The 14,157-nt window shown below is 38.7% G+C and overlaps 1 pseudogene; it reads left to right on the top strand.

Annotated features, from left to right (window-relative positions):
• The first annotated feature begins 6,775 nt into the window (after window positions 1–6,775).
• Window positions 6,776–11,023, top strand: LOC120724767 (annotated as a pseudogene).
• The last annotated feature ends 3,134 nt before the right edge of the window (window positions 11,024–14,157 follow it).

Below are 14,157 nucleotides of genomic sequence, written 5' to 3'. Positions count from 1 at the left end.
TTGACGTCATGCTCCGCGTCCCCGTCACTGCTGAGAGTGGAACCCAGGTACACGAACCTGTCCACCTCTTCTAGCTGCTGCTGCTGATTCACAGTGACCGCTGTGGAGATCAGGGAAATATTTTACTGATAATTTCATCATTACCATTACATTAATTATCATTTCATTAAAGCATTTATTCAATAGATTACACATGTTCTTAGTTAAGATTATTACACCTATCACAGATAGCTTCTGTCTGGTAAAAGGTCAGAAGCGTCAACGGGCGGGGTGAGGCCGAGTGCATTTTGAGGTCGAGACATACACACACACGAACAGTAGTTAGACTCATGTTTAGATAAGAGTTCAAATAATAGTTTGCAAAAGCTTGTGACTGCAAAATTGTGTCTGCCTAAGGGACAGTTTGTTCCAGGAGATAAGCAAGAGTTAGAAGATTAAAAGGAAGCACCTGGCCTCGAGACAGAGAAGATGTCCTTTTAAGTGTGTCAAAAGTCGTCAACAGAACATTTGTGGTTTTGAAACTGTTAAGTCTAATTGTTGAATGTTGCCATTGTGTTTCTTAAATTTGTACAGTCTTAGTTCAAGCAGTAGGATCAAAGCCATTCCTGTGATCCTGACCACCTCTCCAACCACTCTGTGCTGGGGGAGGTTTTATTGCAGATACATCCTATCTGGAAGATCTGCTTCTTTTGATGTAAGCTTCCTGGGTTTACGACCCTTTGGTCAGCAGGAGGTCTGACACACACACACACACACACACACGCACACGCACACACACACACACACACACACTCTTACTTAAATACAGAAGTTCACACATCTTAGGACCATGTGGGCGTGGCTTTGCTCTGACGTATTTTGTGTGAACTGTCTCTCAATAAAAGGTAGCAGGAGGAGGTCAGATCTGGGGGTCATTTTCGCGGTGGACACAGACGAGGCCTCCCTTACGCAAATAATCGATCGATCGACTCTCTTGTTTTCTTCATGATGAATAAGTCTCTAGAATTAGCGGGGCTTGTGGAAACACAGACCCAACAAATACTTATGCATGTATTGTATCTGCTTTGACGCATGAGCGGCATCATAAATAATACCCTGATGTTATAAAAACAACTGCTTGTGTATCATTGGGCAGAGATCGATGCTGTCTGTGTGCGTTGGAGCGTTGGTGCGAGTAAGGCTACATTGTCCGCAAAGTCCAAATCCGTGAACTGCTGAAGGGGATTGTGTCCAGCGACACCCATCGTTCCAATTGTTCGGCGCATGACATGGTCGATGGCGATGTTGAAGAGGAATGGCGATAGGACGCAGCCTTGTCGCACACCCGTATCGATGTTAAAATATTTCGTAATGCCGTTTTCTGCCGTTTGGTTTCTGACACTTTCAGGTAATTAAACATGCCCTGGTTCATCATTACTCTACCTGAAAAAGAAACAACAACAGTGTCCAGAATGATATTATGGACCTTGACCTGAAAGGGGCATCAGGTTGAGGGTACAGGGTTGTCTTCTAAGAGCTCTTGTGGCATTCTTTTCTTTTTTCTAACACGTTTGTGTGGAATATAGCTTCCACAACTAGCTCACTGTCCGTCTCTTCCAGTTGTTTATTGGTCCAACTCACAAACTCATCAGCTGCTCCTTTAACTCCCTGAAACTCCCTGATATATTTAATGAGGCTATCCTTTATTCTGTCAACCAACCACTGAGCTGCTAAAATATTAGAAGACATGGGCCATAAGGACAACCTTATACTTCACAAGTGTTTCAATGTGTCCCTTTGCTTTTTCCATTTCTCCGTTTCTATCACACTATCTGTTGTGTCTGTTAATACAAGACTGAGAATTGTTCATAACACCAGATGTGTATCAGCGTAAGAGACTTCTCAGAGAGAAATTAAGAGAACCCATGATGTTATTCCTGCATATTGGCAGCACCATCAGTGGAGTTGCCCACACGTGCAAATATGAATACTGATTTAATCTTAAGTTTGTTTCACTGCCTCTGTGAAATACTTCCTTGTAGATTTTCCACAGCCCACCACAGCAGTAAAGAGCTCATGAATGGCGTCTGTCACATATCTTAGGACAATAGCACACTGTTCTAGTCTGTTGACATCTGTTGGTTATATAAATTTGAAATGAAAACATGTCTCACTTGCATTTGTACTCTATCACTTTTCTGAGAGCATCCACAACTTTATTGACTATATCCTTTGACATAAGGGTCACAAAAGAACCCCTATCTTTTGCACCTGTGTCATTCCATCTGGCTGGTACAACTTCTAATGTGCTGTTGAAGGCACATATCATACCCCCTCAAAAGGGTTAACAATTCTAGAAAGTTGCCATGATTGACTGCAGTGTTTTATGGAGAGTAAGCACCCTCTAATCCCTCTGTAATGAAGTCCACTATGACTTTTGCCACATCTAAATTCTATTATCTGATGCTCATGATTTAAAGACATTTTTGTCTTCCAGAAGGGATTTTACATCTGTCCTTAGCCAGTAGAAAGTATGCATCAACACTGTCTCTCCAATTTTCTCATGTGCTGATGAATATGTTCCCATGCTTTCATACCACCTTTTATGAATGTATTATCAATTTCTATCAGGTCAAACACTAAAAACAACAATAGAGGGATTGTTTGTTCTTTTCATTAAATGTCACCCACTTGTGGTTGATGGCATGCTTGTTGTTAAACAATTTAGGAAAACTTGTGGGCTGTTGTAGATGGTAACTGAAAAACATTTGTAGATCCTGCGCTTGAAGATGAGCAACGTAATCAAATTCCATGTCCGCATCTATACTTCCAGCTGCCTGAGTATCTTGGACCTTCTGCTGTAATGCTGCTACTGTCTCACTGGGCTCTATAGCTTCCATTTCAGCATCTGACTCACCTTTAATGTATATCATTTTAAAACGTAGGACATACGCTCTGGGAATTTATGGACTGAGATAGCAGCCAATGCTTAAATATTGTTAATCTATTTTATTTGGGATCATATCAATTTTAATACATTAATTTTGCTTAGTCTAGTCAAAACACCTATGCCTGTGCTTATACCACTCTGAATACATAGATATCATTTTGAATCTATCAGTCACATCTGTTATGTACATCGTTTTTAAAGAGTTAACTGGTATCCTGTTTACCTGTCCCCTCTGTAGTCATAACCTCATCATAGACTGCATGCTCCTCATGTCCAGCTGGGTTCACCAGCAGGATCAGACTGGTTAACCTCCTGGTCTGATGCTAAAAAAAAACATTTAAGCGCTAGCCTATGTTGCCTATAAGTTATAATATTGCTCTTCAAGTATTTTGTATGTTTTTTTGTTTTTTTTTACAATTTATATCACAATTGTCTATTATTCATATTCGCGATGCTCAATATAGGCTATTTGTCTTGAAAGGCTAAAATAAATTAGGCTACCTACTATCATGTCTTAATATGATTTGGATACATTTCTTCTCTGCGTGTTATATTTTACACTAGACATAAATAACTTACTTTGAATTACTTAACTCTGTTAAGACTATTCAAGAACCAAGAAGAACCAACACAAAGCTATGGTGCAATGGTGACAGAAGATCACAGGTGAAATTGGATGATGACTTGGTGGTGCACATGTGTGACTGCATGTATTTTGTAATTTAACATTATATAATTCACATATAAAGCTATGAATTGTAATTGTAAATGGTTTAAAAGCATGTAGAATAGCATATGCAGGCAAGTATATTCCTCCTTTTTTTTTTTTTTTTATCAAGAAGCAAAGACAAAACGGGAAAAAAAAGACATATTTTTGTATCTATAAAAAGGAAGCTGACACACGCAAGACTTTATCAAAGGTGTGAGCATCACAGCAGATGCCTTTGTGTCAAAGTAGCTGAAGATAAAACACAGAAAAACATGAAGGTGATTTTCCTGGTCTGGGATTTTATAAAAATAATCTGCAGTACATCAAAAACGAAAGAAAACCATTAATCAACATATGAACATTACCTCTGAAGTTACAGAGGTTTTATTAGAGACACGGCTAAGCATTTTGCATTTTGCATAATTTTAAAAAGTTTAAAATTTGTTCAGTATTGAACGGCAGAAATTAGGTTTTCTTTTCGGAAGTATATAAAATGGAAAAAAAAAACATCGGCTGACAGCGCTGTAAACAACGGTAGACTTGTGCGTAACAAGCAAGCGAATAATGCAGAAAACAGATTTTTAGACGGGAAACTGTTCTTGAAGTACAGAGAGAGAGAGAGAGAGACGGAGAGAAAGCTGTGCATCGTGGTCGAAGCAAAACAGTAAAAGTCAGAGTGAATTCGTGACGATGTTTATGTGAAGCGTAGTTTGGATCTTCTTTTGCTGCTGGTTCGGTCAATATTGGTTGGAGATAGAGATCAAACTAACACCTTTAGAATCAGCGCATAAAGGGCGTGAACACAAAGCGTGGACCCGCCGACAGATCAGAATCAGCGAGCTGTCAGCTTTCAGCCCAAACTGTGAGAAAGGCGACATCTAACTGATTCTGATCCGCGGGTTGCGCTGTGTGTTTAAGTCTTTGTGCAGAATCCGTGTTCCTGCTCTCATTTACTGTCTTAGCTGTTTGGTGGTTGTTGAAATTTTGTGAGATTTCACCAGAGATTCTGGCATTTCGGGCAAAATAAATTTATATTAAAAAATTGATTCAGGATTTTAATGAATCGATTTTACGTTATCCAAGCCAGAATCGATTTTAATCGATAAATCGATTATAAAAACCCACCCCTAATATTATGTTGAAGCACAGTATGTATCACTCCGCCAGGCTTCTGCCTACGATAGCCGTAATGCGCCGACAATCCATCAAGCGGTGCGGCTTCGTAGCTTAGCAAAGTCGTACTGAAACATTTGACAGATTTTCGAGCGCCCTGTAGCACATAAAATCATTTCGAGGTCAGTAAACACAACCAGAATTCATACATAAGGCCCATTGGGGCACTGTCGATTTTCAGAAAAATCAAAGGATTGATTTTAAGTGTGCCGCATTTTCCACAAAACACGGTAATAACGACGACCCGCTAGCATGCGCTACCAAAAATAGTGCTTTGTTGTGTATCTGACGGATGAAAGCTAAACCAGTTCCACACCACTGAAGTTGCAGCTTTTTTACAAACCAATTCTGGTTCATCCGTTTCATTTAACGATCCACTTTCGCTCTTCTCATTCTGCTTCGTGGCCATGTGTGTATGTAAACAAAGGCACTGCGCATGCGCGTTTTACCCATATTCTATCGCAATATTTCATTTTCTTATTGTTGCCCAACATTACACCTGTATTACCGTGAACGGTATGATATAGCTTAGCCCTAATTTGTAGGACGAACATCAAGGATTTGTCCTACAAAGGTTTGTCCTTTGATGACACTTACTGCTCCTCCACCTCTTCTTTTACTGTTGTTTCTGCTGATTGCGCTATTTACTAAGTACCTCATCACTCAGAGCCATCGTATTTGATGTACTGATGGATTTTTGTACTTACATCATACATAGTAGCTTTAACAGCTGACTTTTTACTTTCTCTTTCAAATGACTGACAGTAGAGTAAAACTGTGACATGAGGGATTCTTGGAAAAGTAAAGACGAAGCACTAGAGAGGGGGGTAAACTCTGTTTCTAGCTTGTGAGGTTGCAGGTCAGATATGGCAGCCAAGAGCATCTAAGTAATACAAAATACTTATAAACATGGAAGAAACTAAACTTGTGGGTGTGAAATGCTGCAGTGCAAAACAAATATTCTGGCATCAGAGAGGAGGAATCCCAGCTCTTCAGAAGTCTTCCCTTCCCTGATAAATGAATATATCTGTCAGTGCTCTGTGTGCGGGCAGGAGGAGATGTGGATCCAAGTGCAGGACTCTGAGACGGAAATATAACTGAAAACCACAGCTTTATTGCTGGCACCAACAAAACAGAAACCAAACATGAAACCACTAACTGGAACACACAGGCAGGATCTGCAGGTACAACACGACACCAAGCACAGGAAAACACAGGGCTTAAATACACAGGGTAATAATGAGGGAATGGGCAACAGGAGGGAGACACAGCTGGGAGAGATCAGGGCTGATGAGACAGGGAACAAAGCTGCACATACTAACATAAGACAAAGACTTTCACAATAAAACAGGAATCACTACTCGAAACCCAAGCAAATCATAATTCAGAGAAAAACCAAACATAAGAACTAATCTCTTAACAAGAATAACTGAAACATAGATTATAATAATAATCAACAAAGCACCAGAGAAACATAAAGAACAATCCATAATTCAAAAAATAAACCAAAACATAATAAACTCAAAATGCTGGGTCAAATCGCCCCAGAACCGTGAAATATCACAGGTTACCACTTGTAAACCTATGATATATACACACATAAGAATTCCCAAAGCCTCTTTAACAAAATAAAGCTCTCCACAAAGTGTATAGAATTAAAGAGTGCACAAAAACAGGCAATTACAAAAAAATGGGTTCTACGAGCACAATACAGGGAAAAAATGCTTAAATTAACCATCAATAAACCATAACTGGAGTATTTGTGATATATTAAGTCATTTAATTAGCTTACCATAACTGAAAGTAGTATTTTACTTTTAATAGATAGAGTTAGAATAGATACAGATTAATTTAAGGCCATTGTTGTGTAACACACAATTTTTGACAAACACATAATTATATAGGGACCTTCCACCTTAAAAAAAAACCCACCAGGTGCAGTAACCAAATCAAACTCCAGGGGAGTTGTCTTGATACACGGAGGATAACAAAAATCGGGTAACTGTGAATAGTAAGGACTTCTTCTGAAACTTTGAATTTAGGCCCGTAACACCTATATAAACACCCTCCAATTTGGCCCTGCCCTATAATTCAAACTGTCCAGACATCGCTGTGTGTATCCTTGCCAAATGTCCAGACAAATATCATTGGAGCACACATGTGCACACACACACACACACACACACACACACCTGCGTGTTAACCTGCATGTTTTGTTTGGGGTTTTTTTTGCACTAACGGTGTTGGCTAATCCTTCTAACAGAGCCAGCAGGGTGACAAGTTAAAATAACAAAAAATATCCTGTTGTTTATTCAAAAAGTTCATGCAGGTAAATGGCATATTTCACAACATGTGTTGAAAAACTGCTTTAAAAAATTAAAATCTCATTGTGTTAAAATCAGGGGGTTGAATTTGTTTATTTAATTTTATATTGTTAAGAATCAACATTTTGTCAATGATCTATGAAGTCTGAATGAGGTCACCTGAGATCTACTACTTTTGTCTCTACCCACTTACATGAAATCACAGTATCCCCATTTGAGTAAAGGTTCTCAGTGAGGAAGCATCAGTTCATCACTTCAATATGATTATTTCTCCTGTTCAGGGGTGTAACATCAGTACCATTCAGGACTGTGAACCATCTCCAGAGGAAGATAAGATATCTGGAGATGGTTTCCAAGAATTTATTTTTTAACTTTTAGAAACATTTTGTGAATATTTTAAAAAGCAAAGCCCTATTTTTCTGATTCACATGAAAGGTTTAGACACTGATCGAAACACCGCCTTACTCAGTAATGATTTACTGCTTTACTACTGAAGCTTCCCAATGTTTATTCTATCCCCCTTGTACTGGCTTTCCAGTTTGGCCGCCAAAGTGATGTGCTGACGTGTTTCATCCAAAATGATGAGTCACTGAGGCTCTAAAGTAAAAGGTCTCCTAATGGTTTGTTTCACAGCCATGGGGATATTAGATGTGTTTCTCCAGTCCCTCAGTTCTGCCTTCTTGTTAGGGGCACTGACAGTCATCCTCCTTGTCTATTCCCATATGGAAAAGATATATATAAATCTTATAAAGTTTTTATCTGTCTTGTATGAAACTTGTATGAAAAGCATACAAGAGTGGAAACACATATAAGATCCCTTGAAAAATTATACAATGAAACTTGTATGTTTTGTATACTTACTAAAAAATTATATGAAAGTAATGAGAAAGTGGCCACTTTCATGAGTAAATCATATATGTTTTTACTATTTCTTTTCCATATGGGTTTCATCGTCACTCCAAGCTTCAATTCTAAAGAAAAAACAAAAGGGTCCTCCAGGACCCAGACCACTACCTGTGCTGGGGAACCTGCTACAGTTGGACCTGAAAGGACCTTACAAAACATTGCTGGAGGTGAGAAAGTAATTGAACTATGCTGCAGATACAGTTCTCCAGGCAACCTTTTAGCTTTGGTTTCTTTGATGTGTGTGAAAATATGATCATATTCTGTTTTTCTTAGTTATCCATGAAATATGGATCAGTCTTCACGGTCTATCTGGGTCCAAACAAAGTGGTGATTCTGGCAGGATACAGGACGGTGAAGGAGGCACTTGTTGACTATGATGAAGACTTTGGAGACAGAAGCCCAACAAACATTGCACATGAATTTAAGAAAGGGCATGGTAATATTAATGCTATTCTGAAAAGCTTTTAGCTTTTTTTCTATTTTGGTACTGTCAAACTAAAATATGACCACTCTCAGGAGTTCTGTGGTCCAATGGTGACTCATGAAGAGAAATGAGACGCTTTGCATTGACTAAACTGAGAGACTTTGGAATGGGCAAGAGAGCATGTGAGGACAAAATAATGGAGGAATGTCAACATCTCATTGAAGTATTTAAGAAATTTAAAGGTAAAAAATTATCACATTTGTTTGAACTGAATTGAATTAATGGTCCAATTACATATACTGACTGTATGTGTTTGCTTTGCTACAGGAGAAGCGTTTGATACAACCCAATCAGTTAACTGTGCAGTCTCTAATATTATCTGCTCCATCGTCTATGGCAGCAGATTTGAATATAATGATCCAGAGTTTACATCTTTGGTAGATCGAACAAACAGATTTGTCAGACTCGGTGGAAGTCCCTCAATACAGGTATTGATTCCTACTTTTTGAAGTGTATAGACTCATTTGGAGTTTTGTTTTTTCGAGGTACAAAAATCAATAACACTTGCAAATGATTTATTTACTAAATATATAGCGCTTGACAGATGTACGACATGTTTCCAGCGCTATTCAAGAGGATTGCTGACACAAGTAAATTCTTCAAATTGGCTCCTGCCAGTGTGAAACAAAACCAAGCCATCTTCAGTCGTTTAAAGGAGACTTTGAATCCACAGATGTGCAGAGGCTTTGTGGATGCCTTTTTGGTCCGCAAAAAAAATCTCGAGGTTGGAATCTGGCTGCTTGTCCTGAAAAGAGGTCCTTAAGTCCTTGTGTTGCTTTTTCTTTTAGTAAACCTTTAGCTTAAAATCGCTTCATGAGAGACATCTGCTCCCTCGCAGTCCATGAAAAAAGTCTCGTGTACTCTCGTAAAGGGTATTCTCACGAGACACTAGCTCTTACACTTTACACATGTACATTTCAAATAAAGACATTTCAACACAAACTATATATACATTAATGAAATTATGTAGCTTATTATAAATCAGTCATCTATGTCATGAAATCTACACAGAACATTTTAACAGCATTTACAATGCTTCTTTTTCTACTGTCCAACCCCCATCCAACTTTGGGATTAGGATGATTTGAGTGACTTTGCTGTTAAATGTCTATGTGCAGGAATCTGGGATTACCAACAGTCACTTCCATGATGATAATCTTCTGATAACAGTCATGAATCTGCTTGCTGCCGGCACTGAGACAACATCAACTACACTGAGATGGGGACTTCTGCTAATGGTCAAATATCCAAAGATACAGGGTGAGGAGCTCAAATAATCCACAACTTGAAGACACTTTTACTGGAAATCAAATGACACATGTCACAAGAGCAATATCACAATAATCGTACATTTATTGAGTATGGTGGAGTGTTACTGTTACTCTAATAGGGATCAAATGTGTCCACTACTCTTGTTCATACTCTAGATGAGGTCCAGGAGCTGAGGAGGGTCATGGGAGACCGACAGATGCAGGTTGCTGACAGGAAAAACCTTCCCTTCACTGATGCCGTCATCCATGAGATACAGAGACTGAGCAGCATCGCCCCCACTGCACTTCCTCACAAAACCACCCGAGACATCACTTTTCAGGGTCACTTTATCGAGAAGGTTAGACAAATTGTTATCTATTCAAAGCTGCTTGGCACTGAGCCAGTAAGTTTTGAAATAATGTAACTACATCCCACATCCTGTGTCAACTCTGAGTTGAAGTGCCAAAGTTGTAAAGCTACAAAAAACACAAATGCAGACAAAAAGAGTAAAAATGAGTGGGAACAGTTGTTATCAGTTTACCGAGTGCACAAAACAGAAGCTTGATGCCATCTTGGACGGGCAATCACAGGAATACGAGAAAGTTTGAAACTGAATCCAAATCAAAAGTATGTGCTGTTTTTATGTGTTGTCTTAGTACGTTTTGTACTTTGTGCATCTCTGAAATCAGCTGTTATCTGCAGGGAACCACAGTGTTTCCTCTCTTGACATCTGTCCTGCATGATCCAAGTGAGTGGGAGAGGCCTCACAGCTTTTATCCTGCTCATTTCTTGGACAAAGAGAAAAAGTTTGTCAAGCGAGATGCCTTCATTCCATTTTCTGCAGGTTTGTGAGCTCAGCCATTACCACTGAGGTACATCTCTTCACAGGACAGTTGATTATTATTCATCTCTTGCAGGTCGCAGGATTTGCCTCGGAGAGAGTCTGGCCAGGATGGAGCTCTTCCTCTTCTTCACCACCCTCCTGCAGCGTTTTCGTTTCACTCCTGCACCTGGAGTTTCAGAGGATGAATTGGATCTGACTCCAGCTGTGGGCATTACACTCAGCCCTTCATCTCACAAACTGTGTGCGGTTTCCAGAATGTGAGGAACAGATGTTCTCTAAAAATATATGTCTCCTGGTTAAAAGATTCACCTCAGTTTATTCCAAAATGATCTGACTCCAGTTGTGGGCATTACTCTCAGCCCTTCGATTCACAAATTATTTGCTGTTTCCCGTTTGTATGCCCTGTGAAAATAAATCAGCCTAATTTTTTTCCAGAATATTGCCTTCTGTCATTTTGTGTCCTTTATTTCAGAGTCACTGATTTACAAAATGTTTAGTTCATTTGTTCCTTTTTGTTTCAAGGTAATTTTATTAGCCCAGTCTCATGTAGGTAAAGATGTCACATTTGCCTGTTTGCTTTAGAATAGTCTCTGAGTAGCTGTCTGTAAAGTTTTGACTGACAATAAAGGCAGAATGTTTTGATTATCTAAAAATGCTACACCAGCACATGTATCATTTTCTCACTTGCTCTAAAGATGTAACATGTTAAAGGTTTTTCTCCACAATAAAGATCAAATGCTGCAACAGTGTATGTCATACTCATTACTGCCCTCTCTAGATCATTTTGATAATTCAAACTGTCCAGACAACGCTGTGTGTATCCTTCCCAAAGGAGGACTCCTTCACTTTCCTTAGCAAATACCCACAATGCTGTAGAGGTTTACAGGTGGGTTGACAAAACAATATTATTATTGTTAGCATTGTTGGTCAGCCATGTCACCTCTCTAGAGAAATGGGGAACATCCGAAAAGGGTTGAAATATCTTTTCCCATTATTTGTGTTGACATAAATGGTTACCAGACTTTTTGGGGTACTTTCTATCTGCCCCCTTCACTTTTTCACTTAGTGATATGATTAACTCATGAACCACACTTGCAGCTGTTTAAGCTGTTCATCTTGACAGATTGGATTTTTCATATTGTGTGACTCATTGTCACTTCTGAAACACAAAAACACACAGACTGTGGGCCAAATGTTTTGTTGTTGTTTGTTTGTTTGTTGGTTGGTTTGTTTTTGTTATCTGTGGGTGAAATCACTGAGACATGCTGCTGTAATGTCCTAATGCTCACACCATTGCCACCCTTTCCAGCGCTTGCCATGATGTTTGGCATGTGCCCACTTCAAAGTTTAATTCATACTTTGTGACACTGATTTTAAATTACTTAAATCAGTAGCTGTTGCAACTTGACATTTAATATTTTGTGGGGACATATGTTCATTACAGTGTGAACAAGAACTGAAGCTTTCTCATCACAATATTTGTGATGTATATTGGATTATTTTTACATTATTTCCTAATGACCTTGTAGTACCATATCACCCTATTAGAGCACTTCGCTCTCACATTGCAGGCTTACTTGTGGTTCCTAGAGTATTTAAAAGTAGAATGGGAGGGAGAGCCTTCAGTTTTCAGGCCCCTCAGTCTCAGAACTCACAATGAGAGCGTTTAATGATTCCTTAGAAGAATCTGTTTCTTTGGTCCAAAGGGCACTGCTTGTTTTTTTCCTCTCTTTGCGGAGAGGTACAGATGTTCCTGGTAAATATTTGTCTCAGACAGAGATGGGCAGTAACGCGTTACTTGTAATTACTTTTTTCAAATAACGAGTAAAGTAAGGGATTACTATTGCAAAAACGGTAATTAGATTACCATTACTTTCCCCTAGAAAAGCTGCGTTACTAAAACCGTGATTTTTTTTGTGAGAATGTTTCATGACAGTGACGTAAGCAAGTGCGACGTTGGTGACAACAGCTGTGTGCAGATCAACAATGTATATCGAGTGCAGGAGAGAGTATGAGCGTGCAGCGTTTAAACCGTGGAAGTACTGACCTTATTTTGAGTTTGATTCCATAAAAAGTGACAAAAACATTAGTGTCCGTTGTGCGTGGGAAGAAAACGTCTTTTTACAGCGAAAAAACCCCCTAAACTTCCAAGCAAGCACTGAGTGCGCTATGACGTAATGGGAAACTCACAAAGAAACTCGCGGATTCTTCCACTGACCGCTGCGGCACACCTGCACCAGGGTAAACCTCCGCCTACCCCACTCTTGCTTTACAGGTGAAAATAGAGCAACAGGACCGCTAGTCTTTGACTTTATTTATTTTCTGCTGGGTTTTACTTGCATCTATTTGAAAGACTGAGTGTAAACACACACAAAAAAAATATATTTTATGTGCTGGAATGTGCAGAAAATAGGTTTAAATATTAAACAAATTTCTTCCAGTCAGAGAATGTTGCATATAATTAAATTTTTGATTGATGCATAAAGATAAAAGATTAAAACGAATAAAACAAGTTTTAAAAAGAGACTTTTCCATTTGATTACATTTTGTATGATGGATTATGCAGAAAAAGTAGAATTGGGCTAAAAGATCTATTGCTTTATTACCTATTCAGTTTGTAAATCGTGTTTTTAAAAAGTAACTAAGTAATTATTACTTTTGAAAATAAGTAATCAGTAAAGTAACGGGATTACTTTTTGGGGGAAGTAATCAGCAATTAGTTACTGATTACCTTTTTCAAGTCACTTGACCAACACTGGTCTTAAATAGTTTTATTTTTATTCGGTATCTACAATTTGAATCAATTGTCAAAATTGCTGAAATCAAGAAAAGCACATTTACACTCATAAACCTGTATGTATCAGAAAACAGACAAAGAAGATTTGCTTGGCAGCAAGATAAAAGTAAACAGAACAATAATATAAAATAATAATGACAATAGTAGTGATAGAAAGTCCAAGGACGGTTATTTGCCATTAAGGAGACAAGATGCAGTAGGGATAAAAGAAACCTGGAGTCTTTTAGTCTTCCTCAGAGGTACTCTAAAACCACGGCCGCAAGGCAACAACTCAAACTCACTGTGAAGTGGATGGTTCAAACAATTCATAATAGAATGAGCCTTTCTAAGCACATTTTTGTTGTAGATGGCCAAAAGTCCATCTTGCCAGTGCCCTGAAATTTTGCTAGCAGTTTTTACCAGAAGTCCCAACCTTAATTCTTATTCTTCACCGTCAGGTTACCAAACCAGGCAGCGATACAAAAGGACATCACAGATTTGATAAAACTTCCATAAAACAAAGACAACATCTCAGATGAGACCTTAAAAGATTTCATTTTCCCTAAAAAGAACATTCTTTGTTGAACCTTTTTAGTAGTGGCATCAGCATGAGTGTCATGGTCCTGTGTCATGTGACCCAGTTTTTTGAGTTTCATGTTATTTTGTTATTTCATCTGTATTCCAGTTTCTTTTCAGTTTTCTAGTTATTCGGTCAGGCCTAGATTGCAGTTTAGTTCATGGTTTATCAGGTTCCCCTTGTG

The sequence above is a fragment of the Simochromis diagramma genome, unplaced genomic scaffold (assembly GCF_900408965.1).
Source record: "Simochromis diagramma unplaced genomic scaffold, fSimDia1.1 OVJJ01000802.1, whole genome shotgun sequence".
NCBI lineage: Eukaryota > Metazoa > Chordata > Actinopteri > Cichliformes > Cichlidae > Simochromis > Simochromis diagramma.
This window is presented reverse-complemented; position numbering and strand designations above follow the sequence as displayed.